At 47.5% G+C, this 26001-nt stretch overlaps 1 protein-coding gene across 2 annotated transcripts in view; it reads right to left on the bottom strand.

The window, feature by feature from the left end:
* Positions 1-26001, bottom strand: part of EYA2 (EYA transcriptional coactivator and phosphatase 2) — a 239794-nt gene that overhangs the window by 57590 nt on the left and 156203 nt on the right. The gene's annotated exons all lie outside the window — the stretch shown is intronic.

Raw genomic sequence — 26001 nt, 5'->3', positions numbered from 1 at the left:
TTTTGTAAAATTGTCGCTTTTTTTTTGTTTATAGCGCATGATTAAAAAATCGCAGAGGTGATCAAATACCACCAAAAGAAAGCTCTGTTTGTGGGAAAAAAAGAACGTCAATTTCATTTGGGTACAGCGTCGCACGCGCAATTGTCCGTTAAAATCACACAGTGCCGAATCGCAAAATAGGCCCTGGTCAGGAAGGGGGTAAAATCTTTCAGGGCTTAAGTGGTTAAGGGGGCAAATCCTTCCGGTCCAGAAGTGATTAAAAAAAGTTGAATTCAAACTCCAAACTTTCAGCAGACTTCTACAAATGAAAGGAAACATTTTGGTTTTAGATACAAAGTAACAATCTATTGTCAGTTGTTTCTTTCAATGAAAAGATCCGGCCAGATGGGGAAAAAAACAACTGAGACCAGCAAACATATCGTTCTTTTTATGTTAATGAAGTGCCTCCTAAAACGTCCAATGGCAGTGCAATGATGGAATTAGTTCTGCGTCTATGTTATGAACATATAGCGCTTACTGGAGTCGCTCATCTTTCGGACAGAGCCCCCCCCCCCTTCCATGTCCTTTCCCTGAAGACCCTGTTTGTTTTGATATAAGCAGCTGGATTAGTTGGGGAATGAACAGCTGAACAAACCCGGCTGTGCCAGAGGAGTTGTTGAAGAACTCTCAGTAAGTGACGCCCCACAGGGCTGTGCCGCCACGGCCGATCGGCGGCTGCATGTAGGCGGCAGAGCGTGGAAAATGGGGCATTTGAAAGGCCGGGGCATTGCTCTCTTTGCGGCGGCATATGAGGGGTCCTGAGCGCAGGACAATAAAAATGAATGCCCTATTGTCCGTCCGGCTGGTGATAATTTGTCTCTCTACGGCTAAATATTAGTTTTACGATATTGGCAGGAGCCGCCGCGCTCACAGCAATCAGGAGTGTTTGTTCTTGGCAGGAAAAATCAGCAGAAATTCAGCTATAAATCCACTTTCACAACATTCTGATTTATTTACTGTACAGGAATCGCAGCAAGGAGCCCATTATATGGGGGGAGAATTCACCTTCTCACTCCCAACACCGGGGTAAGACAAGAAAAATCCAGGTCAGGAAGGAGGCCCTGTCTTTAAGGTACAACCATGAGCCACTACGAATTGGTGTACAATTATGAGGCACTAGGAATGGTGGAAAATCATGAGGCACTAGGAATGGTGGACAATCATGAGGCACTAGGAATGGTGGAGAATCATGAGGCACTAGGAATGGTGGACAATCATGAGGCACTAGGAATGGTGGACAATCATGAGGCACTAGGAATGGTGGACAATCATGAGGCACTAGAAATGGTGGACAATCATGAGGCACTAGGAATGGTGGACAATCATGAGGCACTAGAAATGGTGGACAATCATGAGGCACTAGGAATGGTGGACAATCATGATGCACTATCAGTGAGGGACAACCATGAGGCACTATCAATGAGGGACAACCATAAGGCGCTATGAATGGTGGACAGCCAAGAGGCATGAGGCACTATCATTAGGGAACAACCATGAGGTGCTACAAATGGTGGACACCCACGTGGCACTATTAATGAGCGACAGCCAGGATGCATTATGAATGGTGGACAACCATTAGGTACTATCAATGAGGGACAGACATGTGGCACTATCAATGAGGGACAACCATGAGGCGCTATGAATGGTGGACAGCCAAAAGGCATGAGGCACTATCATTGGGGAACAACCATGAGGTGCTACAAATGGTGGACAACCATGTGCACTATCAATGAGCGACAGCCATGATGCGTTATGAATGGTGGACAACCATGAGGCACTATCAGTGAGGGACAACCATGAGGCACTATCAATGAGGGACAACCATGAGGCACTATCAATGAGGGACAACCATGAGACACTATCAATGAGGGACAACCATGAGACATTAGGCACTATCACTGGGGAACAACCATGAGGTGCTAAGAACGGTGGACAACCATGAGGCACTATCAATGAGGGACAACCATAAGGCATGGGGTGCTATAAATGAGGGACAACTACGAGCCATGAAGTGCTAGCAATGAAGAACAACCATGATGCACTATGAATGGTGGACAACCAAGAGCTATGAGGCACTATCAATGAGGGACAACAACGAGGCAAGAGGCACTATCAATAAGGGACAACCATGAGGCAAGAGGCACTATCAATGAGGGACAACCAAAGACATTAAGTGCTTGCAATGAGGTGGTATAAATGGACAACCATGAGGCATGAGGTACTATGACTGAAGGACAACAACATGGCATAAGGAGCTATGAACGAATGACAAGGCATGAGGTACTATGAATGAGGAAGGATGACAAGGTGTAAGGTGCTATGAATGAGGGACAATGACGAGGCATAAGGTGCCATGAATCAGGGACAATGTCAAAGCATGAGGAACTATGTAGGAGGGACAATAATGAAGCATGAGCTGGTATAAATGAGGGACAATGACAAGGCATGAGGTGCTATGAATGAGGGACAAGGACGAGGCAAAGGTGATACAATAAATGAAGGAATGGGGAACAAAGACGAGGAATGAGGCACTAGGTATGACAAACAAGGAAAAGTAATGAGGCACTAGGTAGGAGGAACAAGGTTGCCTCTTGAGGCATGGAGCCCCAGGAATTAAACAGATAAGGCACTAGGATTGAAGGAAGATGATAAGGCATGGGGCCCGGGGAATGAAATAGACGAGGCACTAAGGTTGAAGGAAGACGATGAGGCATGGAGCCCCAGGAATAAAATAGATGAGGCACTAAGAATGAAGGAAGGTGATAAGGCATGGGGCCCATGGAATGAAAAAGATGGGGCACGAAGAATGAAGGAAGACGATGAGGCATGGGACCCCAGGAATTAAATAGATGAAGCACTAAGAAAGAAGGAAGACAATGGGGCCCTTGGAATGAAAAAGATGAGGCACTTAAAATGAAGGAAGACAATGAGGCATGGGGCCCCAGGAATGAAATAGATGAGGCACTAAGAATGAAGGAAGACGATGAGGCATGGGGCCCCGGGAATGAAATAGATGAGGCACTAAGAATGAAGAAAGATGAAGAGGCATGGGGTCATTGGAATGAAAAAGGATAACACACTATAAATGAAGGAAAACGATGAGGCATGGGGCCCCAGGAATGAAATAGATGAGGCACTAGGAATGAAGGAAGATGGTGAGGCATGGAGCCCCAGGAATTAAATAGATGAGGCACTAGGAATGAAGGAAGACAATGAGACGTGGAGCCCCAGGAATGAAATAGAGGAGGAACTAAGAATGAAGGAAAATGATGAGGCACGGAACCCCAGGAATAAAATAGATGAGGCACTAGGAATGAAAAGAAGACGAGGCATGGAGCCCCAGGAATAAATTAGCTGAGGCACTAGGAATGAAGGAAGAGGATGAGGCATGGGGCCCCAGGAATGAAAAAGATGAGGCACTAGGAATGAAAAAAGACAACGAGGCATGGAGCCCAAGGAATAAATTAGCGGAGGCACTAGGAATGAAGGAAGACGGTAAGGAATGAACCCCTAGGAATTATATAGATGAGGCACTAGTAATTAAAAAGATGATAAGGCATACAGCCTCAAGAATGAAATAGATTAGGCACTAGGAATGAAGGAAGACGATGAGGCATGGCGCCCCAGGAATGAAAAAGATGAGGAGTGGGGAATGAGGGAAGACGATGAGGCATGGGGCTCTAAGCATGCCAATATCTTCTATGCAGGATGTGGAAACCTTACAAGCGGACCTGAACAAAATAATGGGGAGGGCAACTACATGGCAGATGAGGTTTAATGTTGAAAAATGTAAAGTAATGCATATTGGGCATCAGAAACACGAACAAAAGCTACTCACTAGGGGGGGAACCTCTGGGTGAATCTAGGATGGAAAGGGACCTGGGGGTACTGGTAGACAACAGGCTTGGCAGTGGCATGCAATGCCAAGCCGCTGCAAGCAAAGCCAACAGAATACTGGGATGTATAAAAAGGGGGATTCACTCCAGAAATAAAGAGAATCTTCTCCCGCTCTACAAGACTCTGGTCCGGCCACATCTGGAGTATGCTGTCCAGTTCTGGGCACCGGTCCTCAGGAAGGATGTGCTGGAACTGGAGAGAGCCCAGAGAAGGGCAACAAAAATAATTAGTTGAATGGAGAACATCAGCTATGAGGAAAGACTACAAGCACTGAACTTATTCTCTCTGGAGAAGAGACGATTGAGGGGGGATATGATATCAATGTACAAATACTGTACTGGCGACCCTAGCATAAGGAACAAACTATTCAGAGAAAGGAGATACAATAAGACACGTGGCCACTCACTAAAACTAGAGGAAAGGCGGTTTAACCTTAAAATATGTAAGGGGTTCTTTACTGTCAGAGCAGTAAGGATGTGGAATTCTCTTCCACAAGCAGTGGTATCAGCAGGGAGCATTGATAGTTTCAAAAAACTATTAGATGGGCACCTTAACGATCACAACATACAGGGGTATACAATGTACAACATACAGGGGTATACAATGTACAACATACAGGGGTATACAATGTACAACATACAGGATATACAATGTACGGTTAACAACACATACACACTATGGGTTGAATGGACTGATGTCTTTTTTCAACCTCACTAACTACAGTATGTAACTATGACAAATCGCATGCCAAATCAGCACAATGTCAACAGGGATTCATGTTCCATGAACGATACCCCTGAAACAGATTGCAAAATGCAGTGCGCTTGCTAGAATCGCATCGCATGGATGTTCACACCCATGCAATGCAATGCGATTAGGTGTGGAGAAAAAAAAGGGTCCTACAACATTTTGGTGGAAATGTGATGCAATTTAAGCCATAGAAAATATACGACTCAAATCACATCGCACAGACATCCCATGTGATGTGCACAGGAATGCAGTGCGTTTTTGGAGCAAATCACATGCGTTGTTCCGCATGCACCAGTGTTACCCCAGGCTATGTTCCATCAACAACAACTCCAAACACAACTGGGCACAGGACTGCATAATACACAGAATGCTGGGCGCAGGACTACAGAATACACAGAGCGCTGGGCACAGGACTGCATAATACACAGAATGCTGGGTACAGGACTACAGAATACACAGAGCGCTGAGCACAGGACTGCATAATACACAGAGCGCTGGGCTCAGGACTGTTTAATATACAGAGCGCTGGGTACAGAAATACATAGTGCACAGAGAGCTGGGTACAGGATTACACAATACACAGAGCGCTGGGCACAGGACTGCATACTACACAAAGTGCTGTTTAATACACAGAGGGCTGGGCACAGGACTGTTTAATACACAGAGGGCTGGGCACAGGACTGTTTAATACACAGAGGGCAGGGCACAGGATTACATAATACACAAAGCACTGGGCACAGGATTACACAATACTCAAAGTGCTGGGCACAGGATTACATAATACACAGAGCGCTGGGTACAGGACTGCATAATACACAAAGCGCTGGGCACAGGATTACACAAAGTGCTGGGCACAGGATTACACAATACACAGAGTGCTGGGCACAGGACTGCATTATAATACACAGAGCGCTGGGCATAGGACTACATAATACACAAAGTGCTGTTTAATACACAGAGCGCTGGGCACAGGATTACATAATACACAAAGCGCTGGGCACAGGATTACACAAAGTGCTGGGCACAGGATTACACAATACACAGAGTGCTGGGCACAGGACTGCATTATAATACACAGAGCGCTGGGCACAGAACTGAATAATAATACACAGAGCGCTGGGCACAGGATTACATAATACACAGAGCGCTGGGTACAGGACTGCATAATACACAAAGCGCTGGGCACAGGATTACACAAAGTGCTGGGCACAGGATTACACAATACACAGAGTGCTGGGCACAGGACTGCATTATAATACACAGAGCGCTGGGCATAGGACTACATAATACACAAAGTGCTGTTTAATACACAGAGCGCTGGGCACAGGATTACATAATACACAAAGCGCTGGGCACAGGATTACACAAAGTGCTGGGCACAGGATTACACAATACACAGAGTGCTGGGCACAGGACTGCATTATAATACACAGAGCGCTGGGCACAGGATGGCAAAATACACAGAGCACTGGGCACAGGACTGCATAATACACAAAGTGCAGTGCACAAGACTGCATAATACACAAAGTGCTGGGCACAGGATTACACAAAGTGCTGGGCACAGGATTACACAAAGTGCTGGGCACAGGATTACACAATACACAGAGTGCATGGCACAGGACTGCATTATAATACACAGAGCGCTGGGCACAGGACTGCATTATAATACACAGAGTGCTGGGCACAGGACTACATAATACACAAAGTGCTGTTTAATACACAGAGGGATGGGCACATGACTGTTTAATACACAAAGCACTGGGCATAGGATTACACAAAGTGCTGGGCACAGGATTACATAATACACAGAGCGCTGGGCACAGGATAACATAATACACAAAGTGCTGTGCACAGGACTATATAATACACAGAGTACTGGGCACAGGACAGCAAAATACACAGAGCGCTGGGCACAGGAATGCATAATACACAGAGCGCTGGGTACAGAACTACATAATACACAAAGCGCTGGGCACAGGACTGCATAATATGCAGAGACGTCGGCATCCGAGCCACCAGGCTGTTTCTCAGCCAGTATGGGATGCCCTGTCTGTTATTCCGGCCCTGAATCCGGGGACAAAACCAGGGACAGGCTTGGTCCGGGGACTGTCCTCTGAAACCGGGGATGTCTGGTCACCCTAGTTTACTGGCTGCAGAATAAAATGTCTGACACCAAAAACAGCCGCTGTAAAAACGTCCCGTGTGCATGAGGCCTTATGGTTACAAAGTATCAGTGTGATGGAGATCGGTAATATTGGAAAACACTCCTTAGTGTTGTAGTAAAAGAATCATTGTGTGAATCTGTGTGACACTACGGTGTTCAGATGAGAAGAGGGAACAATTCTTTACCCTCCACTCAGGGATACGTGAAAAATCTGAAGGCGAGTACAGAACTTCTGCAATCCAGCCTTCTGTCATTAACAATAATTCACCTTCCATGGCAAGCTGGGGATCTCTGACTTTCGGGATGAGAACGGCGCGATAAAGAACGTTATTGTTTCTGGAAGGAACGGGTGTGATCCGGCCTTTTTAAAGACGCAGCTCTCTCAGGCTGAATTATTGGTGAGACATTAATTGTACTGTAAAATGTGCGATTTGACCCCGAACAAATCAGGCCGCCCGTGTCCCCGCAGGACAGGCTCCGGGCCTCGAAAGGCCTCCATAATCTGAGACTAAATCTAATGCCAAACAGATGTGGTGGGAAGAGGCTGGAGAAGGAAGGAGGCTTATTTTATGGAGAGTTCGGTTTTATGGAGCAAACGTCATTTTCTTAGGTGAATGGATATCCCAGAACATTTCTATCCGGACCGACCACCGGCACGTCGGATTTATCAGCGCTGCGCAAACTGTTGGCGCTATATAAATCCTGTATAACAGGGGGTCTTCAAACTACGGTCCTCCAGTTGTTCAGGAACTACAATTCCCATCATGCCTAGTCATGTCTGTGAATGTCAGAGTTTTACAATGCCTCATGGGATGTGTAGTTCAACAACAGCTGGGGGGCCGTAGTTTAAGGATCCCTTTTGTGTAATAATAATAATAATAATATTAATAATAATAATTATATCAGGACCACTGGGTTATCTACCAGGGAAAACGGTGTATATAAAGTCAATATAGAAAATATAGGTAGGGTGGGACCCCCAGAAGTAATAACACATATTTTATAAAAGATCACATTTTATTCTAGTATCAAAAAGACAACAGATACACAAAGACATTGTTTTTTTTTTTCTTTAACTACTTCCGGACCACCCGCCGCAGTTTTACTGCGGCAGGCAGCCCCTCCTGCGCGAACCGACGTACTTCTACGTCAGTCGCGCACCTGCAGCTAGGGGGCGAGTGGATCTTCACTGCATCTTAGCGCCACAAACCAAAAATTCGAATTTACTGCTTCCGGACCGCCCGCCGCACATTTACTGGGGCAGGCTGGCCCTCCTGCGCCAACCGACATAGCCTTACATCAGTCGCGTACTTGGTGCTGGGGGGCAAGCGTGCGCCGCCTACGGCACGCTCCCGCCCCCACTCGGCAGCGAGGACTCCGATGCACCGGGAAGGCGGCTCAGATTGCCGCCTGCCACTCGCGATCGCTCCCCGCTGAGAGAGATGAAAAGTCAACTGTTGTAAACACAGCTGACCGTTCTTCTCCCTGGAATGATCACAGAGTGCCTGTGATCCTTCTATATAGGATCACAGGTCTCTATGGTCATTTCATAAGCCCGCCCCCATACAGTTAGAAACACTCCCCTAGGTACACATTTAACCCCTTGATCACCAACAGTGTTAACCCCTTCCCTGCCAGTGTCATTATTACAGTGACAGTGCATATTTTTAGCACTGATTACTGTAGTAATGTCACTGGTACCCCCAAAAGTGTCAAAAATGTCAGTTAGGGGTCCGATCTGTCCGCCGCAATGTCGCAGTCCCGCTAAAAATCGCAGATCGCCGCCATTACTATTAAAAAAAAAAACAAAAAAACAATAAAATTGACATAAATATTTCCCCTAGTTTGTAGATGCGATAACTATTGCGCAAACCAATCAAAATACGCTTATTGGGATTTTTTGTTTTTACCAAAAATATGTAGCAGACAACAAATTGGCCAAAAATGTTAAAAAAAGTTTAATTTTTAACAATTTTTTTTTTTGGGGGAATGTTATATAGCAGAATGTGAAAAATATATATTTATTTTTTTTCAGAATTGTCGCCCTTTTTTTATAGCGCAAAAAACCCCCCAAAAAAACGCAGAATTGATCAAATACCACCAAAAGAAAGCTCTATTTGTGAAAAAAAAAAAAAAAGGACATGCATTTTATCTAGGTACAGCGTCGCACGACCACACAATTGTTAGTTAAAGTAACGCAGTGCGAATCACAAAATATGGCCTGGTCATTAAGGGGGTAAAACCTGCCGGTCCAGAAGTGGTTAAAGAAGCTAATCGCCAGCAGTAGGAAGGTGGCGGAGGCCATGTTGGTACACCCTGCACTGCTCAGCACTAATCCTTTACACTTTGAACATAAAACATCCAGACAGGCATCACAGACATTAATATACCATATGTATTTATATATGCTCACTTTATTGCTAAAATTACTCTGCAATGAAAGACGTAGCGGGGTGTAGTAAGATGTCCGCATGGCTGTTCCATCAAATTACCACTACCTGACGCGCATGCACAGTACGTGTTTTGGTACAAACATCACAATCTGATGGGTAGCAGCATTCTGACAGAACAACCGGCAGTTAATCACATATCACATATCACATGCGTGTATTCAATCACATATCACATGCGTGTATTCAATCACAATAGTCTACTCTAGAGAACCTTCCTACATGCCTAGTGGATGTCGGGAGAGGGAGTGTGCATGACGCGTTTCCAATGATTTCTTTTTCAAATGCATGGACAGTGAAGGAAAGGGATGAGTTTATAAAGCAATAATGGTGGGAAGGGGAGGAACATGGGAGGGAAAGAGGGAGAAGGCCGAGCTGCTTTCTTCACTGTTCATGCATTTGAAAAAGAGGGCAAAGTCCCTGGAAATGCATCATGCACACCCCCTCTCCAAACATCCACCAGGCATTTTGACAACTGTCATCCTCGTGTGCAGCTTAGAACTAGGGTTTCCACCTCATCCCTTTAAAACCAATCACATATTAATTACATAGGTTCTGCGGATGATTACAGTGGTAATTAAACTCACTTGGTGCCTTATCTGCATTAAATTAGCCTCAGGACCTGTGCAATTGATGTGTTCGGCGGTGGCAGCTGGTGCTCCATCAGTCGGGGGGGGGGGGGCAGATGGACCTGCCCCCCCATATCACTCCAGCCTGCACCACCACATCTCTCCCCCCCGCCCGCCAGTTTACTTACCTTGTTCCTCCGGAATGACAGGCGGGGTGGCTTCCCCCACAGGCTCCTTCATGTCCTTTCTCGGCGGCCATCTCCTCCCCCATTCTTGGCCAATAGCATGCCTTCTCCTTTCGGCCAATCGGGAAACAGGTCTCAGGGCCCACTTCCTGATTAGCCGGGAGGAGAATCAGTGTGCCAATAGCGAATATTCATTCGCTATTGTCATACAACAGGGTGGGCTCAGGGCGCAGTGCTCTGTGCCCCGAGCCCACCCTTTTTTGAAGCCTATTAGAGCCCCTGGCTCTAATTACGTGCTTAAAAAAAAAAACATTGGAATCCATGCATCCAGCGCCCTGCATGTAGATTAGGGGGTCGGATAGGGGGGGCGGCGCCCCTGCGCCCCAATGGACGGGCCGCCACTGGTGGTCGGGTTTAAAAGGATGGGATGGCAACCCTTCTTAGAACAACGCAAATATCCACACTTTGAGCTGGCTGGCCCCCTGTCATCCTCGGTCTTTGTTTTCTCAGTGATGCCTACAGCCTCACACTGATCACAGCTGCTTGGTCTCAGGTTTTCCCTGTCCATGCTGATTCATGCTCAGTGATGCCTACAGCCTCACACTGATCACAGCTGCTTGGTCTCAGGTGTTCCCTGTCCATGCTGATTCATGCTCAGTGATGCCTACAGCCTCACACTGATCACAGCTGCTTGGTCTCAGGTGTTCCCTATTCATGCTGATTCATGCTGATTCATACTAACTTCAATGCAAGTGTGCTCCTTATTTTATTAAAAGGGTTTTTTATTTGATACTGACCTCAGCGCCCTGCTGTTCGTTTTCTTCCACATTGAGGAGAAGGGTTAGAGCCCATATCAAGCAATTTGGCTCCCTGTGTCTCCGCTGGAGAGAGTCAGCCTCTCCATTTGTCCTGGTGACCACTGTCACTGAGACAGGAAATTCAAAATGCTACAGTTGTCACCAGAACAGGAAGCAAGAAGAAATCTTCCAATGGGAATACTTGTTTATGGTGACAGTCATCTTACTTTGTAGACATTTCCTGCCACTTCTTGTTGCATCTTCAGGACAAGAAATGAAGTGTTCAGATATACTGTCCTGACCTGAAAGTAGAGTCCTAACTGGAACACAGACCGGCAGTGCCATCGCAGAGAGGACAACCTGTGGCCCTCTAGGTGTTTTGGAACTACAAATCCCATGAGGCATTGCAAGGCTGACAGTTACAAGCATGACTCTCAAAGGCTGAGGCATGATGGACTTGTAGTTCCACAACAGCTGGAGGGCCACAGGTTGAGCACCCATGGGCCTTATAGCCTAAAGCGGGGGTCTTCAAACTATGGCCCTCCAGTTGTTCAAGAACTACAATTCCCATCACGCCTAGTCATGTCTGTGAATGTCAGAGTTTTACAATGCCTCATGGGACATGTAGTCCCACAACAGCTGGAGGGCCGTAGTTTGAGGATCCCTGGCCTAAGCATGGGTGCTCAACCTGTGGCCCTCCAGCTGTTGCAGAACTACAAGTCCCATGAGGCATTGCAAGGCTGACAGTTACAAGCATGATTTCCAAAGGCAGAGGCATGATGGGACTTGTAGTTCCGCAACAGCTAGAGGGCCACAGGTTGAGCACCCATGGGCCTTATAGCCTAAAGCACGGGTGCTCAACCTGTGGCCCTCCAGCTGTTGCAGAACTACAAGTCCCATGAGGCATTGCAAGGCTGACAGTTACAAGCATGATTTCCAAAGGCAGAGGCATGATGGGACTTGTAGTTCCGCAACAGCTAGAGGGCCACAGGTTGAGCACCCATGGGCCTTATAGCCTAAAGCACGGGTGCTTAACCTGTGGCCCTCCAGCTGTTGCAGAACTACAAGTCCCATGAGGCATTGCAAGGCTGACAGTTACAAGCATGATTTCCAAAGGCAGAGGCATGATGGGACTTGTAGTTCCGCAACAGCTAGAGGGCCACAGGTTGAGCACCCATGGGCCTTATAGCCTAAAGCACGGGTGCTCAACCTGTGGCCCTCCAGCTGTTGCAGAACTACAAGTCCCATGAGGCATTGCAAGGCTGACAGTTACAAGCATGATTTCCAAAGGCAGAGGCATGATGGGACTTGTAGTTCCGCAACAGCTAGAGGGCCACAGGTTGAGCACCCATGGGCCTTATAGCCTAAAGCACGGGTGCTTAACCTGTGGCCCTCCAGCTGTTGCAGAACTACAAGTCCCATGAGGCATTGCAAGGCTGACAGTTACAAGCATGATTTCCAAAGGCAGAGGCATGATGGGACTTGTAGTTCCGCAACAGCTAGAGGGCCACAAGGTGAACACCCATGGGCCTTATAGCCTAAAGGCAGCTGGACTTTATGTACCTAGTGCCTGTTTCTCCTGTAGGTGGCAGTATAACCCTAGGTTGCTAATTATTCTCATGAAGCTTTGTTCCTCAATGGACTATGGAGAAGTCTGTGCCGTGGAACAGAGACACAAAAAATTAATTATTATTATTATTAATAATAATATATACTAATATAATATATTATATATATATTTATTAAAATATAATATTAATATATAATATATACAGTATTAATATATTGATTTATATAGCGCCAACAGTTTACACACAACTTTACAATATAAAAGGGAGACAGTACAGTTACAATACAATAAAATACAAGAGGGTTAAGAGGGCCCTGCTCATAAGAGCTTACAATCTAATAGGGTGATGAATGGTTTTTAACCCCTGACTACCCTCTATAAAACAAAAATGCTTTACCTTTACACTATAAGCTTTTTAGGCCGACAACTTTTTTTTAGGTTTCTCCCCCCCCTCAACTCTCACAGCGAGTCCTAAATCTCCTTATTAGATCTCTGTGAATCCTTTTTTGCTATTTCATGGTTGCTGGGCGCATGGAAAATGCTAAGCCGCCTGGTAGGTGCGTCCTAACCCATACAAAGCGTCTGCTGGCAACCTTCGTCTTGTAAAATGAGGGATATGTTGGAGAGACGGCGAAGCTGGCATGCGCTCAAATACCGCACGTTTCAGTTTTTTTTTACTCGAACACACAACTTGGGTTTGGCGAGATCAGATTTGCAGCCACCGTGGCTGTTTTGCATTAATGGCGGGTCACAGGTTAAATACAGCAGAAGCTCAGGAATTTCTGCTTCGTTTTCTTTTTTTTTTTTTTCCTTCAACGTGCCTTGACTGCGGGTCCTGCCACAACACACGCTCGCAGAGGAGCAGCGGGGTTAAGTAACTTGCTAAGACCCATGAAGGTTTGTGTTAGGGGCTGATTTTCGATGAGATGGAAAGCCTGCACAGTCGGTCAGATGGATTTTTTAATGTTTGAAACGGATTGCGCAAAATGCAGATTGGAACTCACAAACTCCTAAACGTATTTAAATATATTCCTCAATAGCCACATAGAGTATCCACCTTGTGTGCACCAAATACCCTTGCATATTCAGATATTACCTAGTAAAAGTAGCAGTGACATCATCACTATGATGTACATAGCCCATGCAGCGAGCAAAGCTGTAGGAGTGGCCAAGCAGGCTCCACCCACTACAGGCAGCCTGCAATAAAGTACAGGACTGGGGCAGAGACAAGACCAGTCACCCTGCATAAAGAGAGAGAGCAGAGCTGTGGGAGGGAACCAGGAGGCCCCACCCACTGCAGAAAACTACAGGAGGGGGCGGAGAAAAGACCAGTCACCCTGCATAAGGAGAGAGAGCAGAGCTGTGGGAGGGACCAAGCAGGCCCCACCCACTACAGAAAACTATAGGATTGGCGGAGTCAAGACCAGCTCCATGCACAAGGAGAGAGAGCAGAGCTGTGGGAAGGACCCAGCAGCCCCCACCCACTACAGAATACTATAGGAGGGGCGGAGTCAAGACCAGCCCCATGCACAAGGAAAGAGAGCAGAGCTATGGGAGAAACCCAGCAGGCCCCACCCACTACAGAAAACTATAGAAGGAAGGGGGTGTAGACAAGACCAGTCCCGTGCACAAGGAGAGTGAGCAGAGCTGTGGGAGGGACCCTGCAGGCCCCACCCACTGCAGAAAACTACAGGAGGGGGGCGTAGACAAGACCAGTCCTCCTGCACAAGGAGAGAGAGCAGAGCTGTGGGAGGGACCCAGCAGGCCCCATCCACTACAGAAATCTATAGGAGGGGCGGAGTCAAGACCAGCCCCCATGCACAAGGAGAGAGAGCAGAGCTGTGGGAGGGACCCAGCAGGCCCCACCCACTACAAAAAACTATAGGAGGGGCGGAGGGACCAAGCAGGCCCTACCCACTGCAGAAAACTAAAGAAGGGGGCGGAGTCATGACCAGCCCCGTGCACAAGGAGAGAGAGCAGAGCTGTGGGAGGGACCCAGCAGGCCCTACCCACTACAAAAAAAACTATAGGAGGGGCGGAGACAAGACCAGTCCCTGTGCACAAGGAGACCCCACCCACTACAGAAAACTATAGAGAGAACAGCAGTGATTGGTCTTCATTACAGGAAGCCTCACAATGGATTACTGCACAGATCTGAGAGAAATACAAAAAGCTCACCGAGATTTTAAGAAGAAGATGAATGGATTTGGAAAATATTCACTGATCGCACTAGTATAAATCAGGGCTTAGCATTTCTATGAGATTGTAGTGATTGACTTTCCATCTACTAGAATTTTAAGGCTGTGACATAATAGGGGTGATTTACTAAAACTGGAGAGTGTAAAATCCAGTGCAGCTCTGCATGGTAGCCAATCAGCTTCTAGCTTCAGCTTGTTCAAATAGCCTTTGACCAAAAAAAAAAAAAAAAAAAACCTGGAAGCTGATTGGTTTCTATGCAGAGCTGCACCAGATTTATCACTCTCCAATTTTAGTAAATCTCCCCAATACGTCCATAGCGAGCAATTAACAGCCTGTCCCCTGCAACAAACCCTAAAAGCTGATTGGCTGCCTTTGGCGAAGGCTTCCGATTTGCAGTAAACAGGGTAAGAGCCCCAAAACTGGAATAAGGAAAGTCTCCAGAACTCCAGATCCGATGTTTCCCAAGTAGGATTTTCTCCCACGAAGAGTTAGCATATGTTTCTAAATCTCTGTGCGGACTCCAAATCGCCTCCTCCCGAAATCCCTCCAAGCGCGGAATTTACACCCCCCCCCACCCAACCCCAACTGTAACCGGCAGAATAAGGAACCTTGGATGAATTAAACCCTCAACAAGCATAATAAAACCGAGCGGTGACCTTATCAAGATGGGCCCCCGACCATCCACCAGACCGCCACCCAGCGCAGACAACCGCCACCGTGTCTGATAAATCTTTCTAGTGTGATTGGATGTCAGCGGCCCGGCCTGTCCCTGCTCCATCCTAAAACTTTATTCTTCATGGCTGACCGGGACCTGAAGACGTTTTATAAGAGAATGCCTTAAAGAACATTCCTAAGTGGATGGCATGTGCATAGAAAAATGTCAGCGCTCTAGAAAAAGAAAACTAGAGCTTCTAGCAAAATAGTTCAAACAGAAAAGACGCCTAAGTGCCCAAAAACACGCAAAAACATGAGAATGAGCATGAAAAAGCTCAAGGTCGAAAACACACAAAAAATAAAACAGGAAAAATAAACCTAAGGAGAGGATTTGTGAAAAACAAAAAAAGTTCATGCTTAAAAAAGCTCAAAGAAGCTCAATAAAAACATAGAAAAGCGCTTCTTCAAGCTGAAATAATTAATATTGAAATTAATATAATAATATTTAAAGTAACTTAAAAGCTCAAATGCGTGTAAAAGCAGTTTTTTTTTTTTTTGCTGCAATGTGCATGAGCCTTTTTTGTGCTCTTTTGCATGTTTTTATTAAAGTGCAAGTAGTTAATACACTCTGTGTGAATAAAAAAGATGTCAGCGCTCTAGAAAAATAAAAAAAAGAAAACTAGAGCTGTTAGCAAAATAGTGCAAATTATACATACCCCAAAGAATAAATATAAAACAATTGCAGCGTGCAAAAATTAATAAAAAATAGTGAAAAAAGTCCGATGTGAATCCAAAAAATTATCAATTAAATACAAGAAAAAGTGTCCCAGTGTGAAGAACAAAAAAAAAATTGACATTTTTTTTTGTTCTTTACACTGGGACACTTTTCTTGTATTTAATTGATAATTTTTTTGGATTCACATCGGATTTTTTCACTATGTTTTATTAATTTTTGTGCGCTGCAATTGTTTTATATTTATTCTTTGGGTGTATGTATACGTTTTTTTCTAGAGCGCTGACATTTTTTTTATTCACACAGGGCGTATTAACGACTTGGTCTTTAATAAAAACATGCAAAATAGCACAAAAAAGGCTCCTGCACATTGCAGCAAAAAAACAAAAAAACAAAAAAAAAAACCTTCTTTTACATGCATTTGAGCTTTTATTTCAGCTTAACCACTTAAGCCCCGGAATATTTTACCCCCTTCCTGACCAGGGTTTTTTTTTTTTGATTTTTTACTGCGTGATTTTAACGGATATTTGCGCGGTCGTGCGACGCTGTACCTAAACGAATTTGACGCCCTTTTTTCCCCACAAACAGAGCTTTCTTTTGGTGGTATTTGATCACCTGTGCGATTTTTTGATCATGCGCTATAAACAAAAAAAGTGCGTAAATTTTGCAAAAATAACAATATTTTTCACATTTTTTTATATGAAATTCCCCCAAAAAAATATGTAAAAATCAAAATTTTTTAACATTTTCGGCCAATTTGTTTTATGCTACATATGTTTGGTAAAAAAAAAATTCAAAAAGCGTATTTTGATTGGTTTGCGCAAAAGTTATCGCGTTTACTAACAAAGGGAAAGATTTTTGTAATTTTTTTTTTTTTTTTAACGAGAAATGGCGGCGATCTGCGATTTTTTTGTGGGACTGCGACATTGCGGCGGACAGATCGGACCCTTGACTGACATTTTTGACACTTTTGGGGTTACCAGTGACATTACTGCAGTAATCAGTGCTATACATATGCACGGTTACTGTAAAAATGACACTGGCAGGGAAGGGGTTAACTGTATTGGAGAGGGAGGGGTTAAGTGTGTCCTAGGGGCGTGTTTCTAACTGTGATTGGACATGGCTACTAGTGTAAAAACAGAGATCAACGGTCCTACATAGTAGAACCGTCTGATCTCCATTTTTACACAGGGGAGAATGACAGGCGGCTTGTTTACATTAGCCGCCTGCCTTTCTCCCTTCCTGGCGAACAATCGTGAGTGACCGGCGGACATCAAGTCACACGCACTGACTTGTTAGGGAACGAGCCAGGGGCGGGCGCAAGCTCGCCCGCTATTGGTTCACAAGCGAGTGACAGGCTAGTGACGTACCGGTACGTCACTTTGCCTGGCCGGGGCTGACCACCGCAGTATATGTACTTGCGGCGGTCGGCAAGTGGTTAAAGAAGTGCTTTTCTACGTTTTTATTGAGCTTCTTTGAGCTTTTTTTTTTGTTTTCACAAATCCTCCCCTTCGGTTTATTTTTTCTGTTTTATTTTTTGTGTGTTTTCGAGCTTGAGCTTTTTCATGCTCATTCGCATGTTTTTGCGTGTTTTTGGGCACTTAGGCGTCTTTTCTGTTTGAAAGCTTCTCTCAAAAATGTGAGTTTGGTGGGTTGGGGGTTGGGTAGGGGGGGGTTCTGCCTGTAGGAGCAAATATCTGAAAACTCCTGAAAAAGCCATAGTGTGCATGGACAGATTGGCTAACATGGAGGGGAGTTTCCAGGCAGAAAAAAATAAGAGCTCAAAAAAAAGCTCAAAAGCCAGTAGGAGTGGCTTCGTTGAGCTTCTTTGAGCTGCAGTGTGCATGAGCCCTGGTGCTTTTTCAGGAGTTTACAGACATATGCTTTTACAGGCAGAAAAAAAACCCCACCAAACGCACGTTTTTGAGAGGAGCTTCCAAGCAAAAAAGTGCCCAAAAATGCATGAAAAAGTTTTAAAAAAAAGCTAAAAAAAAATAGGAAAAATTAGCTGAGGAAAGGGTTTGTAAAAAAAAAAAAAAAAAACACTTATGCTTAAAAAAGTTCAAAGAAGCGCAATAAAAACGTGCAAAAGAGCACAGAAAGGGCTCAAGCACATTGCAGCTCAAAAAAAAAAAAAAAAAAGAAGAAGCTGCTTTTACATGCATAATAAGAGCTCAAAAAAGCTCAAAAGCCTGTAGGAGTGGCTTCTTTGAGCTTCTTTGAGCTGCAGTGTGCATGAGCCCTGTGGCTTTTTCAGGAGTTTACAAGCATATGCATTTAAAGGCAGAAAAAAAACCCCACCAAACGCGCAAAAAACACACGCAAGTGCACAAAAACACGCAAATCGCAAGTTTCCATTCATCTCTATAGGAATAAAAATGCCCCATAAATGCGCAAATCTGCCCAAAGCTCTAGAACTTTTTTGAGCTTCAGGCGTTTGGCTTCAGGTGACTTGTAGCTGAGATGTGAATTAACTCCTTAGAGAATACCGTATTTATGGGCGTATAACACGCACTTTTTCCTCCAAAAAATGGAGGAAAAAGCAGCAGTGCGTGTTATACAGCCGATATAAAAAAAACCCCCAGGAAGTAGCACCGAGAGGTAGAAGCGGGCGGGCGGCGCAGAGGAGAAGGAAGTCATTGGAAGTCCTGTCTCCTATGCCGACGTCTATCATAGGACTTCCGATGACAGCGCGTCCTTCCTTCTCCTCTGCGCCGCCCGCCCGCTTCTACCTCTTGGCGCTGCTTCCTTGGACTTATTTAAAAGTGATTCGGATAGTGGCAATGGCGCTGTTGAGGCTGCATTTAGGACACTGCGCTGGCGAGGCTGCATATATGGGCACTGCGCTGGCGAGGCTGCAATTATGGGCACTGCGCTGGCGAGGCTGCAATTATGGGCACTGCGCTGGCGAGGCTGCATGTATGGGCACTGCGCTGGCGAGGCTGCATGTATGGGCACTGCCCTGGCGAGGCTGCATGTATGGGCACTGCGCTGGCGAGGCTGCATGTATGGGCACTGCGCTGGCGAGGCAGCAATTATGGGCACTGCGCTGGCGAGGCAGCAATTATGGGCACTGCACTGGCGAGGCTGCATGTATGGGCACTGCGCTAGCGAGGCAGCAATTATGGGCACTGCGCTGGTGAGGCTGCAATTATGGGCACTGGGCTGGCGAGGCTGCAATTATGGGCACTGCGCTGGTAAGGCTGCAATATTGGGCACGGAGCTGGCGAGGCTGCATGTATGGGCACTGCGCTGGCGAGGCTGCATGTATGGGCACTGCGCTGGCGAGGCTGCATGTATGGGCACCGCGCTGGTGAGGCTGCAATTATGGGCACTGTGCTGGCGAGGCTGCATTAGTGGGCACTGCGCTGATGAGGCTGCATTAGTGGGCACTGCGCTGATGAGGCTGCATTCGTGGGCACTGCGCTGATGAGGCTGCATTCGTGGGCACTGCTAAGACAGCATTTGATTTAAAAAAAAATGTTCTGAGTTCAAAGCTGTTTATTTTAAATTTCAGCATTTTTCCTGAAATTTCTCTCCTAAAATGTAGGTGCGTGTTATACGCCGATAAATACGGTAATTGATTTTTTTCTCCTCTAGCATTTTGGAGCTTTGAGCTATAAAATGCTGAGGTGTGAACAGAGTCTAACAGCGTTACAAAGTATCATTGTATCATAGGTTGTCATTATGTAAATAAAAATGATGTGTTTTTTTTTTTTCTTTGACAATCCATACTAATCTTCTCAATAGACAAGTATGATTCATGTGACCTCCTGTGATTAGGAGGGAGACGCGTTGTGTCCACAGCCATCAAACGCTGGGGAATTTTGTTTTGGACAGGAAATGCACGACGCGATGAAAGACGCGAGTGCGCCGCTGCAACTTCGACTCTCCGGCATCCAAGTGAAAAACTATTAGAGAGCTTTTTTTTTTTTTTTCTGCTACATCAATAAACTGCCGGAGTCACCCGTCCACAAAGCCAAACATCAGCAGAGGGCCTGCGGGGCGAACTTTCCTAATGGCCCTAAATTATTCTGTCAACTCAAAACAAGACTTTGTAACTTCAGCGCCAAAGGCGAAAGCCGCATTCCCGCGGTTATTACCATCACAGCTCACTGCAAATAATTCATGATTCACTATCGTCACGAGAAATGTCACCAGAGCCAATGCCCTGGGCATGGGAGGAATTCAAAATTAGGAAAGTAATACGCAAAAAAAATTCAGATTTATTTATTTATTTTTTTTTAATTAAATGAATGAGTGTAAAAAGGTAAAAAGAACACATTGTTTGTATATAATACTATTTGCAGTATAACTAAAATGAAAAAAAAAAAAATCCTAATGTGTCCTATGACAGAACTAAATATAGTGTTTTGTTATATCTGTTTGATTAGCGCAAAAAAAAAAAAAATAAATAAATAAAAAACGTGGATCCTGCCAGAAATCTTGTAAGCTGTTAACTTCCTGCGCACAGAGGGGGGATTAACCACTTCCATACCGGGCACTCCTCTCCTACATGAAAAAATCATAACTTTTTTGCTAGAAAATTAGTCAGAACCCCCCCCCCCCCAAAAAAATACATATATATATATCCATATATATATCTATCCATATATATCTATATATCTATACATATATATATATATATATATATATAGCTATATCTATCTATATAGATATATACCTATATCTATCTATATATATATATACCTATATTTATTTTTTTTTTTTTAGCAGAGACTCTAGGGCAGTGATGGTGAACCATGGCACCCCAGATGTTTTGGAACTATATTTCCCATGATGCTCAACTACACTGCAGAGTGCATGAGCATCATGGGAAATGTAGTTCCAAAACATCCAGGGTGCCAAGGTTCACCATTAGTGCCCTAGGGAATAAAATGGCGGTTGTTGCAACTTTTTATGTCACATGGTATTTGCGCAGCAACTTTTCAAACTCCCCCTCCTCCCAGTACAAATCTACCCCCCTGCTGAAATCCTCCCTCCCAGCACAAATCTCTGCCCCCCTCCATTTCCCAAATCCCCCCAGCATAAATGTCCCCCCCCCCCAAAAAAAAAAAAATCACCACTCCTAGCACAAAAATTCTACACCCCTCAAATTTCCCATCCGAGTACACATTCTCCCTTTTTAATTCCAAATTTCCCTCCCCCATCCCCCCTCCTAGCAAAAACACCCCCCAATCATCCCTACTAGCACAGAATTCTACTCCTAACACAATGCCCCCCCCCCCCCACCACCACCATATCACTGCTTATAGCACAAACTATCCAAATCAACCCTTATAGCACAAATCCTCTTCTCCCATCCCCCTCCCAACACACATGATACCACAGTGGCGAGGGCAGATGTCCCTTCTACCTACCCCTTGTCCCGGCCCTGGCCCTGGCATCAGATGTAAGTGGGGTGGGGTGCTCCGGACATCTAGTCTTACAGATATAACCGGCCCTTTGAGGGCGACCATAATGCTGATGTGGCCCGCGATGAAATGGAGCTTGACACCCTTGTCATAGAAATATTATTTGTAGACACCCTGCAGGCAAATGCTGCTCAGCTTCTTGCATTGGACAAAACAGGCACTTCAAGAGCCATGGCTAACATCAGGGGCTGACTGGCAACTTTTGGCCCAGGGGGGCAGTAATAAAACCAGAGGCCCATAGTGCAGCGCCTCGCCGCCCCCCCCCCCCACACTCCCTCTTCCCAGCCTCCTTCTGACCCCCATTCCAGGCTGAAGATCTGCTCCAGGTACTCTATTTGAAACCGGGTTCCCAACCTAGCCAGCAGGGGTCAGTTGGGGGAGCTGGGGCAACTTGGTTGGGGCTCTGCTCAGACACAGTTTACACCATCCATGCTGGGAGGGGGAGGCCTGTGCTCTGTCCTTGTCTTCATCCCACACTCAGTAGGTCAGCGGTGGGCACTTTTTACTACTCTTCACCAGGAATCCTTTAGGCATGTGTGTGGCAGAAGCAGTGCAGCCTTTTTACGGGGCATCAGAGCAGCCCAGGGGGTAATTGCCCCCCTGCCTCCTGGCCCAGTCCCCCCCTGCCCCAGTCCCCCCCCTGCCCCCTGGCCCAGTCCTCCCCTGCCCCCTGGCCCAGTCCCCCTTGCCCCCTGGCCCAATCCTCCCCTAACCCCAGGCCCAGTCCCCCCCTGCCCCCAGGCCCAGTCCCCCCCTGCCCCCTGGCCCAGTCTTCCCCTGCCCCCTGGCCCAGTCCCCCCCCTTCCCCCTGGCCAGTCCCCCCCTGCCCCCTGGCCTAGTCCTGCAATTGCCCCCCTCCCCCCTGGCCTTGTCCTGCAATTGCCCCCTGGCCCAGTCCTCCCCTAGCTGACATAAGGTAAGGAGATAAGACGTAATGTTACGCACACATTCAGGAACGGTGGCGCGCCGCACATAGCAGTCATTTCAAATTTCACAGGCAAAACTAACTTTGAACAATGGCCTGTGAATTGGAGATGTTATTATGACAGGCTGGCTGGTAAACCGTAGGGGGTATTTTCTTTCCAAATAGTTTTTGTCTCTTCTTAAAATTCAGTCTCCATCAGGGGTTAAAAGTCAAAGACTAGAAAAGCCCCCATGGGAGTGCGTTAAATCTATATTTCACGGTGGCGGGGGGAGATGGGGGGGCCCGTCAGCTGTCGTGGCTGTCAGTCAGCCATCTCTAGCGGTCTCATCCCAGAGAGCAGGAAATAGGAGCAGAGGCTCCGTCCCATCATAAAGACTGATTTATGGTGAAATATAGAAAGATTTTTGCACTCCCGCCCTGGGGGAGCATGCTTTTTTTTTTTTTTTTCGCGGTAGCAGAGGGCGCAGCTTGGCAGCACAGAAGCGTGGGAAAGACAACGTGATTTTCTTTTTTCTTTTCAAGCTGCCTACCTTGAAGGTAAAAACATCACCTCACCCATGGAGGTCATTTAAAGGTACAGACTCCTGAAAATAAATACGACCTCTGCACTCTTCACATTCTATCCCTGACCGCGGGGAAGGAGAAGTTAGGCAACAAAAGGCGCTACTGAAATAAACTCGTCCTACGCAGATGCATAAACACGGCAATCCCCTTTTATCTCTACAATGTATCAATTCTCACTGCTGCCAGCGAGACGCTGTATCCAAATGTTACTTCCAACGATACATTGTTTCTTTTTTCAGGGTGCCCAGTTTGTTTTTCAGAATTTTCTTTCCAGTCCAGTATTAGGTCCTGATGAAGGCAGCTCCTTGAAACACGTCAGTTATTTTTAAACAATTATTTTGGTGAATAAGCAATCTCTGGAAATCTAAAGGCCAATTTTACACGGACATTGATATTTAAAGCAGCCTTTATTTGCATCTGCAGCAGGGGAATTGAATTCAAATTCCAACAAGTAGAATTTTTTTTCCAACAAAGGTCCGAGCCACATTTTTTTTCATTTCTCTCCTCCTATATCTCAATGTCTTATATCAGCGTCCTCAGTCCCCCCCCCCCCCCCTTCACATCAGTTTCCCCTTTTACAGTAAGGTTCTCAGGACCCCTGCACATCAACCCCCCCCCCTCCTTTACAATAGTGTACTGAACCCCCTTCTCCTCACACACCCCTTTATTACTTGAAGAACTGAGCGATAACGATTCATGGTAAAATTCGTCATCAGGTACGGAAAGTGAGGACAGCGAGGATTCTGAAGAATCATTTGATAAACTTCCCAAATTCCACAACTATGTACCAGAAAGAGACATCAGAATCGTCACTGTCCTCACTTTCCGTACCTGATGACCAATTTTCCCACCAATCGCTATCGCTCAGTTCTTCAAGTAACTCCGTTTCCCTGTCGCCGTTTTCCAGTTCGTCTAAAAGCGCTTTTGTGCAAAAAGAATGCTTTTTGGACGCCATGGTCGTTCTCTATTTTCCAGGCACAAAGAACTGGAAAAGCACAGGCAGGGCACTGGAAAAGTCCCCAGGTGAAATCCTGTGGTGAAATGGGATGATACAGTGTAATCCGTTAGGATCACAGCTTTCTATCATCTCATTTGGTGTTTTTTACATTTTTAAATGTCGCAACGCTCACAGTGAAGGGAACCGGAAGACAAGTGGCGGTATCGGCCGAGCACACAGCGGGAGGATGGAGGGGAAGGACAGCGGGAGGACGGCGGGAGAATGGCTGGGGGACGGCGGGAGGATGCCTGGGGGACGGTGGGAGGATGCCTGGGGGACGGCGGGAGGATGCCTGGGGGACAGTGGGAGGATGGCTGGGGGACAGCGGGAGGATGGCGGGAGGATGGCTGGAGGATGGCGGGAGGATAGCTGGAGGACGGCGGGAGGATGGCTGGAGGACGGCGGGAGGATGGCTGGAGGACGGCGGGAGGATGGCTGGAGGACGGCAGGGGGATGGCTGGAGGACGGCAGGGGGATAGCTGGAGGACGGCAGGAGGATGGCTGGAGGACGGCAGGAGGATGGCTGGAGGACGGCAGGGGGATGGCTGGAGGACGTCGGGAGGATGGCTGGTGAACGGCGGGAGGATGGCTGGAGGAAGGCGGGAGGATGGCTGGAGGACGGCGGGAGGATGGCTGGGGGACAGCGGGAGGATGGCTGGGGGACAATGGGAGGATGGCTGGGGGACAGTGGGAGGATGGCTGGAGGATATCTGGAGGATAGCTGGAGGACGGCGGGAGGATGGCTGGAGGATGGCTGGAGGACGGCGGGAGGATGGCTGGAGGACGGCGGGAGGATGGCTGGAGGACAGCGGGAGAATGGGTGGAGGACGGCAGGAGGATGGCTGGAGGACGGCAGAGGATGGCTGGAGGACGGCAGAGTATGGCAGGAGGATGGCGGGAGGATGGCTGGAGGATGGCTGGAGGACGGCGGGAGGATGGCTGGAGGACGGCGGGAGGATGGCTGGAGGACAGCGGGAGAATGGGTGGAGGACGGCAGGAGGATGGCTGGAGGACGGCAGAGGATGGCTGGAGGACGGCAGAGTATGGCTGGAGGATGGCGGGAGGATGGCTGGAGGAAGGCGGGAGGATGGCTGGAAGATGGCAGGAGGATGGCTGGAGGATGGCTGGAGGACGGCGGGAGGATAGCTGGAGGACGGCGGGAGGATGGCTGGAGAACGGTGGGAGGATGGCTGGAGGACGGCGGGAGGATGGCTGGAGGACGGCGGGAGAAGAAGTGGAGGACGGCGGGAGGATGGCTGGAGGACGGCAGGGGGATGGCTGGAGGATGGCAGAGGATGGCTGGAGAACAGCAGAGGATGGCTGGAGGACAGCAGGGGGATGGCTGGAGGAAGGCGGGAGGATGGCTGGAGGAAGGCGGGAGGATGGCTGGAGGAAGGCAGGAGGATGGCTGGAGGACAGCGGGAGGATGGCTGGAGGACGGCGGGAGGATAGCTGGAGGATGGCTGGAGGATGGCGGGAGAAGAAGTGGAGGACGGCAGGAGGATGGCAGGAGGACGGCAGGGGGATGGCTGGAGGACGGCAGGGGGATAGCTGGAGGACGGCAGGAGGATGGCTGGAGGACGGCAGGAGGATGGCTGGAGGACGGCAGGGGGATGGCTGGAGGACGTCGGGAGGATGGCTGGTGAACGGCGGGAGGATGGCTGGAGGAAGGCGGGAGGATGGCTGGAGGACGGCGGGAGGATGGCTGGGGGACAGCGGGAGGATGGCTGGGGGACAATGGGAGGATGGCTGGGGGACAGTGGGAGGATGGCTGGAGGATATCTGGAGGATAGCTGGAGGACGGCGGGAGGATGGCTGGAGGATGGCTGGAGGACGGCGGGAGGATGGCTGGAGGACGGCGGGAGGATGGCTGGAGGACAGCGGGAGAATGGGTGGAGGACGGCAGGAGGATGGCTGGAGGACGGCAGAGGATGGCTGGAGGACGGCAGAGTATGGCTGGAGGATGGCTGGAGGACGGCGGGAGGATGGCTGGAGGACGGCGGGAGGATGGCTGGAGGACAGCGGGAGAATGGGTGGAGGACGGCAGGAGGATGGCTGGAGGACGGCAGAGGA

Source organism: Pelophylax lessonae (assembly GCF_965119305.1).
Source record: "Pelophylax lessonae genome assembly, chromosome: 11".
In the NCBI taxonomy this organism is placed as follows: Eukaryota; Metazoa; Chordata; class Amphibia; order Anura; family Ranidae; genus Pelophylax; species Pelophylax lessonae.
The sequence above is the reverse complement of the archived record's forward strand: the minus strand, read 5'-3'. Positions and strand labels throughout refer to the sequence as shown.